This window comes from Cervus elaphus, chromosome 32 (genome assembly GCF_910594005.1).
Source record: "Cervus elaphus chromosome 32, mCerEla1.1, whole genome shotgun sequence".
Lineage (NCBI taxonomy): Eukaryota > Metazoa > Chordata > Mammalia > Artiodactyla > Cervidae > Cervus > Cervus elaphus.
In genome coordinates this window covers 24,409,910-24,429,236 of record NC_057846.1, presented here as the reverse complement: position 1 = coordinate 24,429,236, position 19,327 = coordinate 24,409,910, and the positions used below count along the sequence as shown (strand labels likewise).

General features: G+C 47.4%; 1 protein-coding gene and 1 long non-coding RNA gene across 7 annotated transcripts in view; one reads left to right on the top strand and one right to left on the bottom strand.

Moving 5' to 3' along the window:
• The first annotated feature begins 4,936 nt into the window (after positions 1-4,936).
• The window catches only part of FAT1 (FAT atypical cadherin 1), a 122,086-nt gene continuing 107,695 nt past the window's right edge, over positions 4,937-19,327 (top strand). For 2 of the 6 annotated variants that reach the window (XM_043893705.1, XM_043893702.1), the window contains exon 1: positions 4,939-5,204. The gene's annotated coding sequence lies outside the window, so the exon portion shown is untranslated. Of the gene's footprint in view, positions 5,205-6,349; positions 6,433-6,948; positions 7,100-19,327 lie in introns of those variants that run through there. The other 4 variants (XM_043893703.1, XM_043893706.1, XR_006339276.1 and 1 more) reach the window with 4 other exon arrangements.
• Positions 8,700-18,904, bottom strand: LOC122687948. Its single transcript, XR_006339277.1, has 3 exons — positions 18,893-18,904; positions 17,250-17,252; positions 8,700-8,834 (listed from the first exon to the last, which is right to left on the bottom strand). It is a non-coding gene; the product is annotated as an uncharacterized LOC122687948 (long non-coding RNA).

Here is a 19,327-nt window from a genome sequence, read left to right as displayed (position 1 = left end):
TTAAAGTTTGAATCCTTTATGATTTCACTTAGCATACTGTTAGTAACATGATAAAATCTGGGACATGAGTGAATCTTTCTGTGATAGCTGTTTTTTTTTTTTTTTTAAGGATTTGGAAGTGACTCAGTGTTGAATGTATCAAAACTGTAATGCTTGATGTAGCCTTCCAAAAACAATAGCAAAGTCTGTAACAACATTGTCCAACAAAACCCTGTCCTGATAAAAAATGTTCTTTCATTAGCCCTAAAGAACACAGCTGCCATTAGCCACAAGTGGATATTGAGTACTTGAAGTGTGGCTAGTGACACCAAGGAATTGGACTTTAATTTACTCAGCCACTTGTGGCTAGTGGTATTGGACTGTGTAAGCCCAGAGGTGGTCTTTATTTTTATTTATTTATTTTTTGGTTGCACTGCCCCGCCTATGGGATCTTAGTTCCCTGCCCAGGAATGGAACCCATGCCCACTGCAGTGGAAGCACGGAGTCTTAACCACTGGACCGGTAGGGAAGCCCAGTGTAGTTTTGTTAAAAGTTTTCTGCTCTCCTCACTTTGTTTGTTTTTAAAAGGACTGATTTCGATTAATGCCATCAATTATTATATATAAATTCCATTTGTATTTTTTTTCCTGTTGGAAAACGTTTCTTTACCTATGATAACTCCAAGGTGAGCAGAGCAAACCAAATTGCCTTGCACAGCAGCACCTGGGGCAACTTTATGTGTATCACTCATAAAATACTTGTAATGTGCAGTCAATTTCTAATGCCAACTATTGACATAAAGGGAGCGAGCCTGTGTAGATGAAACAGTGAAGCAGGAGAGGCCTGTCCTCTGCACTGATGGGCTGGCCTTTCAAGTCAATTGTCCTTTGATTTCCTCCTCCCTCCTCGGAAATCTGGCACCTTCTGGGTGCCCCTGGGTCTGCAGACTCATGGTGCCCTTCCCTCCCTCCCACATCGAAATCATTTAAAATCTCCTTGTAACTCATCCTAATTGTATAGAGGAGAAACCCGAGTCATTGCAAAGAACCACGGAGGGAAAGAAGACGACTACTGATGAACTTCTAAGTGCTTGTGCTTAGTCGCTCAGTTAAGTCTGAGTATTTGCGACCCCACAAACTGTAGCCCTTCAGGCTCCTCTGTCCATGATTCCATGGACAAGGCATTCTCCAGGCAAGAATACTGGAGTGGTTGCCATGCCCTCCTCTTGGGGATCTTCCCGACCCAGGGATGGAACCCAGGTCTCCTGCATTTCAAGCGGATTCTTTACCAGTTGAGCTACCAGGGAAACCCCTACTATGTGCTTACTAGACACTTTATATGGTGTTGGGGGAAAGGGTTGCCTGCTTGAATGCTGCTTCCCTGGCAAATAAATGACATTCAATAAACATTTTTTTTAAAATTTATTTATTATTTTTTCAGTGGGTTTTGTCATACATTGACATGAATCAGCAATAGATTTACACGTATTCCCCATCCCGATCCCCCCTCCCACCTCCCTCTCCACCCGATTCCTCTGGGTCTTCCCAGTGCACCAGGCCCGAGCATTTGTCTCATGCATCCCACCTGGGCTGGTGACCTGTTTCACCATAGATAATATACATGCTGTTCTTTCACAACATCCCACCCTCACCTTCTCCCACAGAGTTCAAAAGTCTGTTCTGTACTTCTGTGTCTCTTTTTCTGTTTTGCATAAAGGGTTGTCGTTACCATCTTTCTAAATTCCATATATATGTGTTAGTATGCTGTAATGTTCTTTATCTTTCTGGCTTACTTCACTCTGTATAATGGGCTCCAGTTCATCCATCTCATTAGAACTGATTCAAATGAATTCTTTTTAACGGCTGAGTAATATTCCATGGTGTATATGTACCACAGCTTCCTTATCCATTCATCTGCTGATGGGCAACTAGGTTGCTTCCATGTCCTGGCTATTATAAACAGTGCTGCGATGAACATTGGGGTGCACGTGTCTCTTTCAGATCTGGTTTCCTCAGTGTGTATGCCCAGAAGTGGGATTGCTGGGTCATATGGCAGTTCTATTTCCAGTTTTTTAAGAAATCTCCACACTGTTCTCCATAGCGGCTGTACTAGTTTGCATTCCCACCAACAGTGTAAGAGGGTTCCCTTTTCTCCACACCCTCTCCAGCATTTATTGCTTGTAGACTTTTGGATAGCAGCCATCCTGACTGGCGTGTAATGGTACCTCATTGTGGTTTTGATTTGCATTTCTCTGATAATGAGTGATGTTGAGCATCTTTTCATGTGTTTGTTAGCCATCTGTATGTCTTCTTTGGAGAAATGTCTGTTTAGTTCTTTGGCCCATTTTTTGATTGGGTCATTTATTTTTCTGGAATTGAGCTTCAAGAGTTGCTTGTATATTTTTGAGATTAATCCTTTGTCTTTTTCTTCATTTGCTATTATTTTCTCCCAATCTGAGGGCTGTCTTTTCACCTTACTTATAGTTTCCTTTGTTGTGCAAAAGCTTTTAAGTTTCATTAGGTCCCATTTGTTTAGTTTTGCTTTTATTTCCAATATTCTGGGAGGTGGGTCATAGAGGATCTTGCTGTGGTTTATGTCCGAGAGTGTTTTGCCTATGTTCTCCTCTAGGAGTTTTATAGTTTCTGGTCTTACATTTAGATCTTTAATCCATTTTTTAAATGGAAAAACACAAGAATGCAGTTTTACAATGTGAAACAGGTATCATGCCCTTATCAAGATGAGGGAACTGAAATGTAGAGAAGTTATATGACTTCCTTAAGGCTAAGTTCACCCAACGCGCCAACATTTAATCGTCTCTCCTCTAAACTACTTAAGTCTTCGCCTTGCTTCCTGTATCCTAGGGGTGTTGCTCTTTGCCTTTCAAAGATAACACAAGCTAAATTGACCACTAGATATACACCAATGGCTGCAAAGGTATTAACAGAACCCGTTCCCAACCGCCAGCCCTTTTCCAGGGGTCTTTGAATTTTAATGCCAACCTTCTGGGGACAGTGTAAACTCACAGAAATGGCTCCCTGGAAATTTCATGCTGTTGAGGAGAGATTTTTTATTTTGGTACTTCAGCGGCATTAAAAATATATATATTCCACAGCAGATATTTTCCTGGAGTGGATGTTTCCATAAAGGAGTCTGGATGCTTCCATAGAAAGACGCATTTCACTTACAAATTCAACTTCAACAGCGTTTGCCTTTATCTGATCCTATATTATGAGTAGACGATTGATTCATTCGTGTATTAGCCCTTATTATGATAGATGACTTGTAAGAAACAGAAATTGGCTCCTCCCTCATCCCCCCACCCCCCTGCCCCGCACCCCTCGGATCTCGGATGCTTCAGAGTACGGTCTAAAAACGGAAGCGCTTTTGGAAAGGATTTGCACGTTAAAATATGGCTCCGTGATTTTTAACGCACAGACCACAAACAGCGCTAGAGCCCGAGAAGTATTTAAAACAGATCACATCCTGAAGTTGGAGAGCTGCAAGAAAAGTACAAGTCGTCCAGGCCAGTCTGGAGAGGCTGTTCGGGCTTCCGCCCTACAAAAAAACAAAAACAAAAACCGGGCAGGCGACACGTCGCGACGAAATCTCAGCGGCAGAAGGGGAAGAGCATCACCTGCAGTTGGAGGCGTGGGAAACGCGGGCGGAGGAGGCCGGCGAGGAAGCCTGCCGAGAGGTGCGCGCCGCGGGGCCGCTCAGGTGCCGGGGCTCGGCGGCGCCCGGGGAGACGCGGCGTGGTGGAGAAGGGCGGACGCTCCGCCGTCTGGACCGCAAGACACCGCTGCAGCAGGGAGGCCGGCCCAGCCAGTCCGCTCGCCTCTGCTACTGTCCGGGAGGCGGACCCGCGGGAGCACCCCGGTCCCCGCCGCGGGGCGGGGGGCGAGGCGGGGCGCTGACGTCACCTCCCCTCCCCCGCGGCCTCCGGGAGGGACGGAGGGAGGGAGGGAGGAGCGCGGAGAGAGGCAGCGATCCGCCGCAGTTCCCGGCCGCAACTCCCAAACTCCGCGGCTCGGCTGCCCGGACAAGTCCTGACAAACTTGCTTTCTCTCCGGCCCTCGCGCACTCGCCTCCTTTTTCGCTGCTCAAGTTTTTTCCCCCCAGGACGGTAAGCCTCCCGAGATGCGGCCACCTGGGCGGCGCGGGCGGATCGCACCCTCGCTGGGGACATGGTGAAGATCGCAGGGAAGAAGCAAAGTTGGTACTTCAGACACGGCTTCTAACAAACATCCAGATAGCGCGGGGATTACGGAGCTGTCGGCACTTTAAAGCAGGGCCTCGAGGACTCGGCTGGAACGGGTGAGTTCCTTTCGTGCAAGCCTTTCTGTCTTTTTAAGTTTAAACAGAAATGAAATGATGTGAGGGTGCTTGACTAGTACGGGGAACCGTGTGCATCCTACCGGCTTTCCGCTTGGGGAACGGGCACGGCACCCTCCCACCCACCACCCCCAATGGCTGTGCTTAGCTCGGGCATCAAAGATCAGTATGCACAGGTTTTGGAATTCGTGAAATACTTGCAGAGCACTGTTCAAAAGAACTTGAAAAGCTACGCCGTTTGTGCATTATTTCGAATGTAACTTATTATAGAAATGGTGCCCGGGGAGGGCGCCTTGGTGCCGCGTGATCCGCAGTGGCGCAGCGCCCTCTAGTCCGGACACCCGGCGAAGCGCGCGCTCCCTGCGGGGTTCCGCGCGGACCGCGAACTTGGACCTGCCGGGTGCTTATGGGACGTGGGCGTGAGGTCCCAGGCCGTCACCCTCGTCTTCACTTACCACCCACTCCGGCCCATTCTGTGTCTAATTTACAAATACCAGCTCGGGTGAACTGGATTTAGAAGCGGTGCTGGCAGAAAGCGGGTTTTTTTTTTTTTTTTTTTTTTAATTTTTGGGAATCCACCCCCATCCCCCTAATGGCCCAGAACCTCTGGGTACTGGGTTAGGGAGGACTGACTATTTAGAGGACAAACGTGGAGCTTGAACTCCATCTTTCGTTCATGTGAAGGTAATTAGAGGGTAGCTAAAAGGCACCTCCTTTTCGTTCCTTTGGGGCTAAAGGATCAGTTAAAAACGTGGCAGCATCGGACTCTGAAATCTACATCTCTGGCTCTTGTCTGTTCCTGTGGCTACGAAGTGCGACTTCTTCCAGGCAATTAGGTTTCTTAGTGAACCTGGCCGGCAAATCGGGATTCCGCAACAGATGTTGTAGTTCAAGTAAGCGTTATTATTTATTAATGAATGGTAATTTTTCTCCAGGAATTCTTTTGCGCCATTTCAAAATCTTGTGATTGTATGTTATGGGATGGTGTCTTTTTAGCCTTTTTACCCACCCCCACCTATCCCCCAACCCCACATACTGCCCCTACCAACTGTTGGCGTTCGCGTGTGGCTGTGTTTCGTTTCGAGTTAGAATTCGGCCCGGGGCACCAACGAATTGAGCTTGGAGATCAGGGCACCTACTTCTTAGGTGTTTCATGTATGAAACTGACCTGTAACCCAGGGAGCGCTTTGCGCAGTTATGGCCGTAGCCAAGTGTTTGGATGATGTTTGTTGGATGTGTGAATTGTGTGTATTCTAAATAATACGCCGGGAATACACTACATGCTCTTGGTGCCGCGAATCAGCATACTCATTCTGCAGGCGTGATTTCTCCTTCCCAGCCACGACCTGGTAGACACTTTTTTCCCTCTAATCACCGTCTTTGAGATGGCCTAAGAGTAGGCTGCATTAACTTTGAACTAAGGCAGTTCCCTCTTTAACCCTAGACTCCCTCGCCCCCATTGGCCTGGTAGTTCCTCCAGCAGCCCCCTCCACCGGTTCTGGGGAAATGATCTCTCTTTGTCCTCACAGTGTTAACGTATTCTAGCTCCACAAACTTTCCGAGGTCACGTCCGCCCTCTTCCCCAGGCTGTTTCCCTACGCCCGGGAGCATTCCGGGCTGCGCTGAGCCGGCGCCTGGAGCTTTGCCCGCGCCGAGGATGGGCTCACAGCCCCGGGATACCCGGACTGCGCGCTCGGGCTCGCGGCGGGGCGGGGAGTGGGGGGAGTTCCCGGAGGTTTCCCCTTCTCCCTAAAGAACCTGGAGTTTCACGTTATACTGCGTTCACTTTTTGCGGGGTGTACTCACCGGGTGGGAAAGAGCACGAGGCGGCACAAGCTGCCTTTTGTCCCCGCAGCCCTGGGGATCCGGGGGCGTGCGCCGGGGGAGGCCGGCCTTGGGGTTCGTCACCCGGGCCTGGGAGGTTCCGCGGTCTAACCTCTGCACAAAGAGGTTGCGGAGGAAGCGTTTTCACTTTCCCGGGGTTTCAGTGTAGATTGAAGAAGGAAGTAGATTCCCATCAAACTGCATTCCTTTTCAGACCTTTTGTAAGACTTGATTCCGCCGAGCAAGGGCAGACCTGCAACCGCGGCATTCAAATGCAGATTGAGGAATTCCCTCAAGGTACTCGGAAATCTAAAGGGGGGGGGAGGCGTGGGAAGCTTTTTCTTTAAACCCATAGCTGACTTTTTTTTTTTTGGAGCTAAGCTAATGTTTCCCCTCTCCTAGCAGGGAACATTCCATATTAATTCCTTGCACAAATCTGTGCTGGCCATAACTAACCTCGGCGCTAGAGCGATTTGTTTTCTCCTCGCGGTGTCGCTAGATCTTCCTGGGCATTCACTGATCTCCTGGCAAGGAGCCGGTCGCTGTAGCGGCCGGGAGCTGCCTGATCCCTTGGCCGGGCTTCGCGGCCCCGCGGCCCGGCGGGCTGGGGGCCGTCCGGCCGCCCCGGGGAAAGTAGGGTCGAGAGTTTCTGCGCGGGAGAAACGAGCGCCGGCGCGAGCGGGCGTGGCCGGGAGCGGAGGGATATCCCCCGCGCCGGGTGCGTGAGCCGCGCGGGGTCTGCGCCGGACGGCCTGTGAGAGCCGGGCGCGCGCGCGGGCGGCCGGGTGCTGCCTCGGAGCAGGGGCGCACCGAGAGCGCGGGCGTGCTGCTCGCGGGGACACGATGCGGCGTGGCGGCCCCAGCCAGGGGCCCGGCCGACCCGGACCCCGCCCGGGGGCGCGCTGAGGCGGCCAGGCGCGCGCCCCCGAGAACTCTGTGGCGGCCACTTGGGGCCAACTTTGCTGTAAGTTGGTAGGAGGCCAGAAGGGGCCCGGGGACTGTGGGCGAGGGGCGCGGCGGCGCTCGCGGTGCCATCGCCGGCCGATCGGTCGGGCACCTTGCTGCTGCGGGGTTGGAGGGCTTCCACCCGGCTCGGCGGGGGTGGGTCGGGGGGACTCCCGCCCCGGAGTGTCCAGCCCAGGATCGTGCCCCGCCGGCGCCTGGGAACGAAATGGAGAGAAAGAGACCCCCTGGATGGGTGGTAGGTGCCTGCTCGTTGGGAAAGTTCAGGGCAGGCCCCGGGGGGTTCGAGCGGGTGGCGCGGGGGAGGCGGAGAGGCGGGAGCGGGTAATTCGCGACGTGACCGGCCTGGTAATCACCGATTCAAGCGCTTGGATCGGGCGGGCGGGTGGCCGCCCCGGGCCGCCCCGGCTCTGGCGTCCAGAGCCATTGCTGGAAATCCGAGCGGCGGCCGCGGCGCGGGGCTCTGGGCGCCCGCGGGGCCGAGAACCTGCGCGCCGGCGCCCGGGAGCTGGGAAACTTCACGCGCGCGCTCCGCGCTCTCTCCTCTCGGGTAACAAGCGTATCTGCTGAGAACCTAGGCGATCTCGCTCCGCGGCTGCTGCTTCCGATCTGCGAGAGATTTCACGGCGTAGGTGTGATGGGAGGAGAGCCCAGCTGCTGAGGGATGGGGTTTTTGAAATGGAGTCGCCGGTTTCCTTGGATGTTGTGTGCCCTGGCGGGTTGGGGGGAGTGCTGCCCAGAGGTTTGAGTGGTAGCTGGTTGAAGGTAGTTAGAATAGGTGCGGCTGAGAAATCTCCGAACTAAACATTTGCAACTGTGTTGTCAGGGTGTTTCTAGCTTTTTTTGGAAGTGAAACTTTAAGGTCTTTTTTTTTTTTTTTTAAAGGAAGAGATTCTGGTTCTTTCGTGCATTTTCTTCCAGTAACTGCTTTCCTCCAGGAAGCTAACTTTCTCTAGTCTCTGAAGATATTTTTGTTCCCACGGATGTGAACTGCGGAGCTTTGAAGACAAGGACGCAATTGTATGCATTAGGAAAGTAAACTCATAAATATTTTCTATGCAATTAGAGGGGGTTTTTTGTTTTCTTTCTTTCCGCATGTGTCTGAACTGTGGTTTCATTAAATAGCTTTTGTTAAGCAACTCCCTGGTGCCTAGTAGAGGAGGGTTTTTTTTTTTTAAAGCTTAGAAAAATTGGAAAAGATCTAGAACGCAAGTGATCTTCAGTTTTTTATGTATTTTTCACCAAAGCCGATTCTTAAGGCTTCATACATACGTTCAGAGTTAGGTTTCAATAGTTTTAAGAAGATAGCTGCACGTGTTAAAACTGGATGATGGCGCTGTTTTTTCAGTTTACTGTTAGTTGTGCTTCTCCAACATATCCAGTACTGCAGTTACTCATAAAATCCAAGTACATAGGTGTTTCTCCAGCTGTGTAGGTTAATTCTGATGTTGGGCTTTGCCTTCAGTGTTTCAGGACAGCTCTAATTCCAAAAGTGGAATTACCGTCTCCCTTTCTTTTCTACAGGGCTGCCCTGGTGGCTCAGACAGTGAAGAATCTGCCTGCAATGCAGGAGACCCGGGTTCGATCCTAGGCTAGGAAGAGCCCCTGGAAAAGGGAATGGCTACCCACTCCAGTATTATTGCTGGAGAATCCCATGGACAGAGGAGCCTGGCAGGGCTATAGTCCATGGGGTCACAAAGAGTCGGACATAGCTGAGTTACTAACACTTTTCTTTGCTGTTTATTTAAGCTTTAAGATGGGTGAAAAGTGCTTAAAACATTCCATAATTTTTAAAAATAGCAATGGATATAACTTAGATTTATGTCAAACATGGTGTTTAACACATTCATTGTAAGGTTTGATCTGGGTGAAGTGTGTGATTGTGTACCTGTTTCTTGAAAAATGAATGCCTTAAATGAGCCAAATTCTTTGGCATTCTGAAAGGAAGTAAGATTATTAGAGGACTTCATAAAATATTTCAGGCCTCCTGTATATGTATCCATTTGTGTCTTAATTAGTCACTAAAAGTACTTCTGGTTGCTCAGCGGTAAAGAATCTGCCTGTTAAGGCAGGAGACTGCCAGTTTGATTCCTGGGTGAGGGAGATACCCCAGAGGAGGAAATGGCAACCCACTCCAGTATTCTTTCCTGGGAGATCCCATGGACAGAGGAATTTGGCTGGCTGCAGTCCATGAGGTTTCCAAGAGTTGGACATGACTTACTGACTGAGCGCGCGCATACACACGTACTCCTAGTGGGTTCCCACCACACACACACACACACACACACACACGTACTCCTAGTGCGTTCCCACCACACACACACACACACACACACACACACACGTACTCCTAGTGGGTTCCCACCATGTTAATAGACCATTTAAATCCATGTTATGGACAGGTGCCAAAAGAGGGATCTAAAAGTGATAGGCGAAGTAATATGTTTTCCTTGCCCGGGTCCCATCACTTGCTCTAGTGTATGTGTTTGGACTTAGCTCCTAAGTCATCTCTGAAGTAGTCATTTGTTGAATGCCAGAAGTGAAAGAGATGTTACAGATTTTTTTAACTCTCTTATCCCTGTTTTCCCACCCAAGTTTGGCTGATTTTACATGGAATCAGTAAACGGAATCAAATTAGTGCATTATTGTTGCATTAAATGTCTCCGTGGCCTAATTTGTGGCCTAAAGGACCAGATTTAATAGCAGGAAGCTGAAAGGCTGGGTGTCTATTTAATCTTTATGACTAGGAAACTGTAATAGGTAAGCTTTCTTTTGGACCAAATTATATAGTTGATGAAGCCAAGGTTTGTCTTTTTGTCTCAACTAATTGTTCAATTTGCAAGTGTTAGTTTGTCCCTAGGCGCTGGTAAGGAGTGTTTGAAGTAAGCGATGCAGATGATTCATTTAACTAACATCAGTAAGTTGCTGTTTTTTTCCTCTTCTCATGTCTGAAAGCAACTTTTTATTTGAAAAATCTACTGAATTAAATGAGGAATCTTATTTTGCAACATAAAAGTTTAAAAAAGCATCTTTAAGTCCGAGATTTAATTATATTGCCCAAATTCTGGCTTACCTTGAAAGGTTTATTATATATGTGGAGATAAGTCTATAATTAAATGTCTTCTACAGACCACTTAGGAAAATCAGTAATTATTTAATTCTTATCTTCATAGAATGTTCAAGCATAATACTTTATAATAAGCTCACTAATCTGGCGTCGCCCGTAGCCACTTTGGAAGCATTTTGAGGTAGATGGTGACCCCTTTCTGAGCTGCTGGAAATTAGAGCCTTCTTCAGGGCATCTGTCTGCAATACTGTTACTGGCCTGGGTTTTCTGTTAGGTTTACAATGATGAATGTGTTAATTTCCCATGTTATTCCTCCTTATCCCCCTCCCAGCAGCCTCACTTCGGTCCTGCCTTCTGTTTTCCATCCCCGATCATCATCCGTCTGTCCATTGATGAATCTGAACAACTGTGGATCTCCTCTGTGCCAAACACTGAGCCAGATACAGTAGACAGTGGTGTCCTGCTCTCAAGGAGCTTACAGTCCAGCAGGCGAGAAGGCCAAATGAACAGTGATCTCCAGCATGATAAGAGAGATCCATCCGGGTCAGGGTAGTCCTTCATAGCACCTCAGTGAGCTAGGGGTCTGGGATTGGGTGGGTATTAGGCTAGGGTGAGGTCTGTGGGAAGAGGGAATCCAGGGGGGAATGGTTCAGAGAGAGGACGTAGGTGCAAAGCAAGTTGTAGAAATCTTAGCTGTGAACTTGATTTGTGGTTTGATGAATGGCGAGAAAAAAAGACCAAAGTATACCAGTTCTGGGTTGATAGTGCCACCCCCCGCCCCCATTTTTACTGAAAAAAAGTATTAAGATGGCTTAAAAGGATTTAGTATGCACCCAGAAATAAACAAGACTTGCCCATTCATTTTTCACTGTTGAGAATGAAAGCTTTTAAAACTACTGTCTGTGGCTATTATAATTTATTAGAAAAATGCAGGGTTTTTTCCTGTTGTGAATGTCATCTGGAAGCTGTGAATTGGTTATAGCTGAGTAACAAGCAGGCTTTGTAAGACAGACAGTACTCTTTATTGACTCCTGTTAAGTGATTTTAGAGATCATTAAACATTTATTTAATATACAGTATCTTTAAAAAGCTAGAGTCGTTTACATTCCTTATTGTCTTTTGACAACTTCATGACAGTTCTCTTTGAAAACATAGTTATCTTCCTCATTATTTAGACATCTCTAGAAGATGCTTTTAAAATGTGACCCTATTCAAATCAAACAGGAAACTCTAAATTTCAGTAATAAGTTGAGTTCTAGTGATGTTCTCACTGAGGTAGATAGAAGATAGGAGTATGATGAGGGAAAACACAAAATTCTGGAATATTTCTGTGTAACTTTATTAATAGTATATGGGATGGAGAGTGTGATCCTGCTTCCCTCTTAGATAGAGGGCTGGAATGGCTAATGATGTGCCTGAGAGTTGTGACTTTGAATAATAAATATGCAACGTATAATGGAATGTATGAATTGCATCGTGCCGGGTCCCACCTAGCACTTCTGAATCTTCATTCAGAAGATTCAGATCTAAATACTAGATCTGGATACTTGATCTAAAACTTGCTCAGTATGTTCTCAGCATGGGGCTGTGTTCTGTTGTGTGAAACTTGTGTGGTCACAGGAATTGACTGAAACACTTTACATGGAAGTCTTGCTAATGAGGAAACATGAACGTGTTAATACCTGACTTCTATCAGAAAAATGATCTTTCTTATTTATGGATTTTCAGAAATCTGTGCTAAAGATACTTAAGCTTTCGACCTGAGGCCCTTTTCCCTAAAGGCTGAACTAGGTAAACATTCTTTGTTTTCACTTTGGAAAGTTCACAGAAGAAATCCTGGATTACTGTGTGTTCAAAGAGTGTGATCACCTGCTAAATATCAAGAGTGTAGCCTTTGGCTAAAATGGTTTTTGGAGTTTAATTTTCATAAGCATGAGCGCTAGATAATACTGTACTTTTTAGATGAAATGATATTGGTGTCTTTCTGAGATTTTTTGTGTGCATGTGTGTGTGTTTTCCAGCTTTGCTATTTGTTTTACCTGGAGTAGTAGCCACAGTTTCTTTGATCGTGGCATTTTAAGGTGAAACCTGAGTTCTCAGTTCTCAGTTAAATTACTGTAAGGTTAGCAGTCATCTCTTAGGCTTCCCTGATGGCTCAGTGGTAAAGAATCTGCCTCCCAATGCTGGAGACACAGGGAAACGCGTTCCATTCTTCCTGAGTCAGGAAGATCCTCTGGAGAAGGAAACAGCAATCTGCTCCAGTATTCTTGCCTGGAAAATCCCATGGACAGAGGAGCCTGGCAGGCTACAGTCCATGGGATTGCAAAGAGTCAGACACAGCTTAGTGACCAAGCAACAACAACATAACAGTATCTCTTAGAAAGTGGATTTTTTTTTGTCCGATCAAAAGCCTTTCATTTAATAATTTATTATGATTACAGTGGCTTTCTATTAGCCAAGTTTGCAGAGTGAATTCAGGATTTTAAGAGGTCTCAGTTAGGAACATGGCCCAAAAAGTTGATTCCAGCTGTGGTGTGTTCCCTGAGAACTGCGGTGGGTGAGTTGTGAAGGGTGAGAGGTGATGGGAATCCAGCTGTGAGAGAAACGTGGGAGGCGGCAGAGGCTGCTGGGGCCGCTGGGCGTGGAGATGCTGTGGGGAAGAGCAGCTGCAGTGGTTTGACAATCTGGAGCCTTCTCTTGTGCTGTGGGGGTGAAGGGCGTGTCCAGAGTACCCATGGTGTAGGGATCAGCAGGGCACCAGCCAGTATAGATGAGTCATTTTCAAGTTCTCATGTTAGGCTTCAGATCTTTAGAAAGATCCGTTTACTTACTGTTGTCATTGTCACACCACTGCTTCTTGCTTCTGCCCCAGTGGCTGGTTCCTCTTATCTTGTCTCCTACATCTTGGAGGATAGCAGGGCTCTGCCCTTGGTTTTCCTTTCTTGTCTGTCGGCGTCCTCTTTGTGGGTGATCTCATTTAGTTTTCTGCTTTTAAATATATCAATAGCATCTTCCACATTCTGACCACTGTCAGGCTTCTGTCTCCAGGGGTGGGCCTCTCCTGCATGTCTAACTGCCGACTGGAAATCATTACTTGGATAACAATTGGCATTTCTGTCCTAACGTGTCCAAAGCTGAACCCCCGATTGTGCTTCCTAAAATCTGTTCCTCCCTCAGCTCAGGCTTCCCTCTCTCAGAACCTGAAACCCACTTCGGCTCAGCACACAATCTCCAGGATCTTCTTGGATGTCTCCCCTTTTCTCTCCTCCCGCCTCTACCCTCCAGTTCATCAGCGGGTCCTGAAATGGATCCAGAATGTCGCCCTTCTCCCCATCCCCACCATGACCAAATTTGGGGCAGAGCCACCAGGGTCTCTAACCTGTACTGCTGCAGTGTCTTCTAATTGGTCTCCCTCCAGCTTTTACCCCGGCCACCCTCCCTTCTGTCATCCACCCTGGTACCTGAGCAGCCCTTTCAGTTCAGTTCAGTTCAGTCGCTCAGTCGTGTCCGACTCTTTGCAACACCATGGACTGCAGCACGCCAGGTCTCCCTGTCCATCACCAATTCCCGGAGTTTACTCAGACTCATGTCCATTGAGTCGGTGATGCCATCCAACCATCTCATCCCCTGCTATCCCCTTCTCCTCCTGCCCTCAATCTTTCCCAGCATCAGGGTCTTTTCGAATGAGTCAGCTCTTCGCATCAGGTGGCCAAAGTATTGGAGTTTCATCTTCAGCATCAGTCCTTCCAATGAACACCCAGGACTGATCTCCTTTAGGATGGACTGGTTGGATCTCCTTGCAGTCCAAGGGACTCTCAAGAGTCTTCTCCAACACCACAGTTCAAAAGCATCAATTCTTTGGCGTTCAGCTTTCTTTATAGTCCAACTCTCACATCCATACATGACCACTGGAAAAACCATAGCCTTTGACTAAGACGGACCTTTGTTGGCAAAGTCATGTCTCTGCTTTTCAATATGCTGTCTAGGTTGGTCATAACTTTTCACTTTAGATTCCAGCATGTCACTCCCCTGTTCTCATTTTATTTGTAGTATTGATAGCATCCAAAGTCCTACAAGTCATCTTTTATCCATGAAGCCACATTGATCAAAAGAAATGATAAGGACATAATTAGGAGAGGATAGCAGGTCTTCCTCGCGGAAGAACTCTAAATGGTTTATGTTGCAGAACTCTCCACCCTACTGGTGGACTGGGTAGTGACTTCCTTCCAAAGGGTATAGTAGGGAAAGCAGGGAGCGAGTCTCCCACTGCAGAGAAAGCAGGCAAGCCCTGCTTCAGCCCGGTGACCAGGGTCAGCATCAGTATGGAGGCGATGTGATGAACATGGCACTTCAGCCCCCGCTCAACCTCCCCTCAACGCATAGCGCCAGGCTAATCATGCGAAAAACATCCGGCAAATTCCAGTCCGGGGACAGTCTGCAAAATACCTGACCAGTACGTCTCAAAACCGTCAAGGTCATGAAACACGAGGCAGTCCAGAGGAGTCTGAGACGATATGGTGACTGAGTGTAACGTGGCTGTCTTGGCTGGGGTCCTGGGACAGACAGAGGGCATTGGGACCAGACAGTGACTAACAGTGTATTAATATTAGTTCATTAGTTGTGACAAATGTACCATCATCAGCTGAGATGTTAACATTGGGAAACGGTCTTTGTAGTTTTTCTGACGATCTAAAAGTATTGTAAAATGACGGGCATACTTAAAGAAAGAATTTCCCTTGCTACTGTCCCCTCACCCACTGTGCCAAGCCTCCAGCCTGTCTCTTTGTGGTTTCTCTAACGAGCACTTCTCTCCCGGACATGACTTTGAGCTTCAGGGGCCATTTGGCACTGTCTGCAGACATCTTTTTTGCTGGGGCTGCGGGAAGGAGAGGCTGTAGGCTTTTGGTTGGGTGGAGAGCAGGATGAATACTAAGGGATGCGTGGGACAGCTCTCTGCCCCACAGCCCCTCTTGCGCAGTCAAGAATTATCTGCCCCGAATGTCCATACGGCCGAGGTTGAGAAACTCACATCGTTTTTCTCTTTTCCTTCCGTGCTTCTGACTGCCGTCTCTATTTGTCTCTGCTGTATTTTTCTCCTTAGCACTCATCATCAGCATCTGTTTCCATGTTTGGTTATCTCTCACCAGGAACTGTACCTTCCGTGAGGAGTTGATAGTTTGGTTCACTTATGTATCAGCAGCATGTAGAACCGATCCAGACACAGTGGTGCATGCATGCACAGTAGTATCTGACTCTCTGCAGCCCCATGACCTGAGCCCACCAGGCTCCTCTGTCCATGAGATTTTTCAGGCAAGAATACTGGAGTGAGCTGCTATTTCCTACTCCAGGGGATCGAACCCAAGTCTCCTGTGTCTCCTACATTGCAGGCAGATTCTTTACCTGCTCAGCCTTTGGGCAAAATGGGTATGGTAGGTGCTCATTAAACAGGTGTTGAATGAATCAAATAACGAAAGACAAGTGAATTCATGATTGTGTGTGTGTGTATATGTATATATATATGCTAAAAATTCATATAGTAGAGAAAAGTGAAGGTGTAAACATTCCCCCAGCTGCCTATTCTCCAGAAGTTACTACTGTTAACAGTTTACTTCTTATCCATTCAGAATTTCTCAGTCATTTTTAAGCACATCCATGAACTATGCATGTATTTATCTCCCCTTCCTTTTTGCAAATGTAAATGGGTTTGGTTTAGTTTTCACTTTACTATATCTGCACATCTTTACATGTCAGTATATAGAGTGCTCTCTTACTCTTTTTGATGACTCCATAATATTTTATTTGTAGAATTAAGCAAAAATATTTTACAGTAGAATCCTGGATTAATATTTTGTTGTAAAGTGGGTACTGTTGATAGTAACACTGTGTTCTAAAATAAAGGTGCTTGTGCAAACATCATCTTTTTAATGGTTCTTTAAAGCATTTTCTTTACATTTTATCCCTGGTTTGTAAGTTCCTCAGAACCAGGATCTTTGCCTTTTAAAATCATTCTATGAGTTGTTGAATTCCATGTACCTGGCACAGTCTGGGGCTTCCCTGGTAGCTCAGCTGGTAAAGAATCTGCCTGCAATGTAGGAGATGCCAGTTTGATTCCTGGGTCGGGAAGATCCCCTGGAGGAGGGCGTGGCATCCCACTCCAGTATTCTTGCCTAGAGAATCCCATGGACAGAGGAGCCTGGCGGGCTACAGTCCACGGGGTCGCAAAGAGTCAGACACAACTGAGGGGCTAAGCATAGCACACTGTCAGATTCTCAATACCTGTAGGTTGAATTCAGTCATGAATCAATGTTGTCACTTGTTTTGATAAAATCACCAGATTGTTGCATACTCCTCAAATTTCCCTTGAGTATTAGATCTGTGGACCAAATTAAGAGAGTTTTGGGGAAAGATCGTCTTATTTTGTTTAAATATCAGTTGTTCTAGAAGCCAAATATCTGTCTGCTTTCCTGACTTGATATGCTGAGAAGACATGGTCACTAAAGAACAAGTTAGGCTGCCCTACTTCAGCGTCATTCAGTATTAGTTAGGCTTCTAATGCTTTCAGCATATCAGCTTTTTTCTTTTTTTTCCCTAATGAAATGACTCATGGGGCAAAGTTGGCGGTCGCTGAGTTAAGCTCCTCTGAATTTAAGTTGCCATGCTAATTTCCCCTGGCTGTTTGGCCAGCCTTCCAGCCTGCTGTTTCTCTCAGCTCAGGGAGCTGTCCCATTTCCCAGTTTTTCATTGGAGAGGTCCTTTTCAGGGCTGCAATGCTGTCCTCTTGTGAAGCTGCCTTGATTTACCAAGTGAATGATGTTGGCCCCTAGGGAAACAGTTGGTCTGAAGGTAGTCATCCTGCTCCCCAGCCAGGCTGCAGCCCAGTGGACTTGGCTGCCTTCCCGCTGGTTCAGGGCACCCCTTTCTCAAATGTCCTCTTTCCTCCCGCTTAACCCTTGGACCCCCTGCAGTGCCTGCCACCTTGCTGATCGGGCCCCCCTACATGTGATCGCTTGGATGATTTAGTTTTGCATGTGTTTGTGTTTTGTGTTCAGCGGGCAGGTTATTCAGAGCCCCAAAGACAGTGGACCCTCTCAGCACTGGTTGTGGGCAGCAGTCCTCACACCCCAGTGCTGGTGCCAAGATCCGCGTCCCTGGTTGAAGGCGGGCAGGTCCTGTTGGACATCAAGCTCTTGGTCTTCTTTTTCTAAACAGACTTTTTTTGGCTCAGTTTGTTGGTTCAGAAATGACCTCAGTATTAAACTTGATGATATAATTATTGTAATACCTTTAAATAGTTATATAGTGCCAAATGAGATGCCAAACCCTTGTATTATGTAGGGAGTGAACTTAATCATTCTTATAAAGAAATATAATTTCAGGATAAAGTTTGAAATGAGATTGTAAGCTGTCATTATGGGAGGTTATATAAAACCACCATTGAGAGTTTTTTTGGTTGTTCTGATTTAGTTGTCCGAAGCTTCTCATGCTCAGGATACTGTAGTAGTGTTAAGTTCATGAGCTTTTGAGCACTTAATTTACTGTGAGAGTCCCTTGCACTGCAAGGAGATCCAACCAGTCCATCCTGAAGGAGATAAGTCCTGGGTGTCCATTGGAAGGACTGATGCTGAAGCTGAAACTCCAATACTTTCGCCACCTCATGTGAAGAGTTGACTCGTTGGAAAAGACCCTGATGCTGGGAGGGTTTGGGGGCAGGAGGAGAAGGGGACGACAGGGATTAGATGGCTGGATGGCATCACCGACTCGATGGGAATAAGTTTGAATAAACTCCAGGAGTTGGTGATGGACAGGGAGGCCTGGCATGCTGCGATTCATGGGGTCGCAAAGAGTCGGACACGATTGAGCGACTGAACTGAACTGAGCTGATACAAGGAAATGTGGGCTTCCCTGGGGGCTCAGATGGTAAAGAATATTCCTGCAGTGTGGGAGACTCTGGTTCAATCCCTGGGTCGAGAAGATCCCCTAGAGAAGGGAATGACAACCCACTCCAGTATTCTTGCCTGGGAAATACCATGGACAGAGGAGCCTGGTGGGCTACAGTACATGGAGTCACAAAGAGTCATACATAACTGAGCAACTAACGCTTTCACTTTCACTTCATGTAAGTAAATGTAAACAAAGGCTTCTCACATAGTGTAGTGGTGAAGAATTCTCCCTGCTAGTGCAGGAGATACAAGAGATGTATGGGTGGGGAAGATCCCTTGGGGAAGGAAATCGCAAACCACTCCAGTATCCTTGCCTGGGAAATCCCATGGACAGAGAAGCTTGGTGGGCCCCAGTTCACGGGGTCACGAGTTGGACACGACTGAGCATGCACACACCTGCACCGCACCAAATGTAAGCAGTCTTCACTGTGTACCTTTTTCAGTTCAGCTCAGTCATGTCTGACTCTTTGCAACCCCATGGACTGCAGCACGCCAAGCCTCCCTGTCCATCACCAACTCCAGGAGTTTACTCAGACTCATATCCATTGAGTCGGTAATGCCATCCAACCATCTCATTCTCTGTCGTCCCCTTCTCCTCCCACTTGCAATCTTTCCCAGCATCCGGGTCTTTTCAAATGAGTCAGTTCTTCACATCATGTGGCCAAAGTACTGGAGTTTCAGCTTCAGCATCAGTCCTTCCAATGAATATACAGGACTGATTTCCTTTAGGATGGACTGGTTAGATCTCCTTGCAGTCCAAGGGACTCTCAAGAGTCTTCTCCAACACCACAGTTCAAAAGTATCAATTCTTCAGCGCTTAGCTTTCTTTTTATGGTCCAACTCTTCACATTCATACATGACCACTGGAAAAACCACAGCTTTGACTAGACAAACCTTTGTGTACCTTGTTAGCAGTCAGTTATAGTTGCCTTCTGGAGAAGGAAATGGCAACCCATTCTAGTGTTCTTGCCTGGAGAATCCTGTGGACAGAGGAGCTTGGTGGGCTGCCGTCTATGGAGTCGCCCAGAGTCGGACACGACTGAAGTGACTTAGCATGCATGCGTGCATTGGAGAAGGAGATGGCAACCCACTCTAATATTCTTGCTTGGAGAATCCCAGGGACAGGGGAGCCTCTTAGACTGCTGTCTGTGGGGTTGTACAGAGTTGGACACGACTAAAGTGACTTAGCAGCAGCAACAGCAGTATACTTGCCTTCAAGATT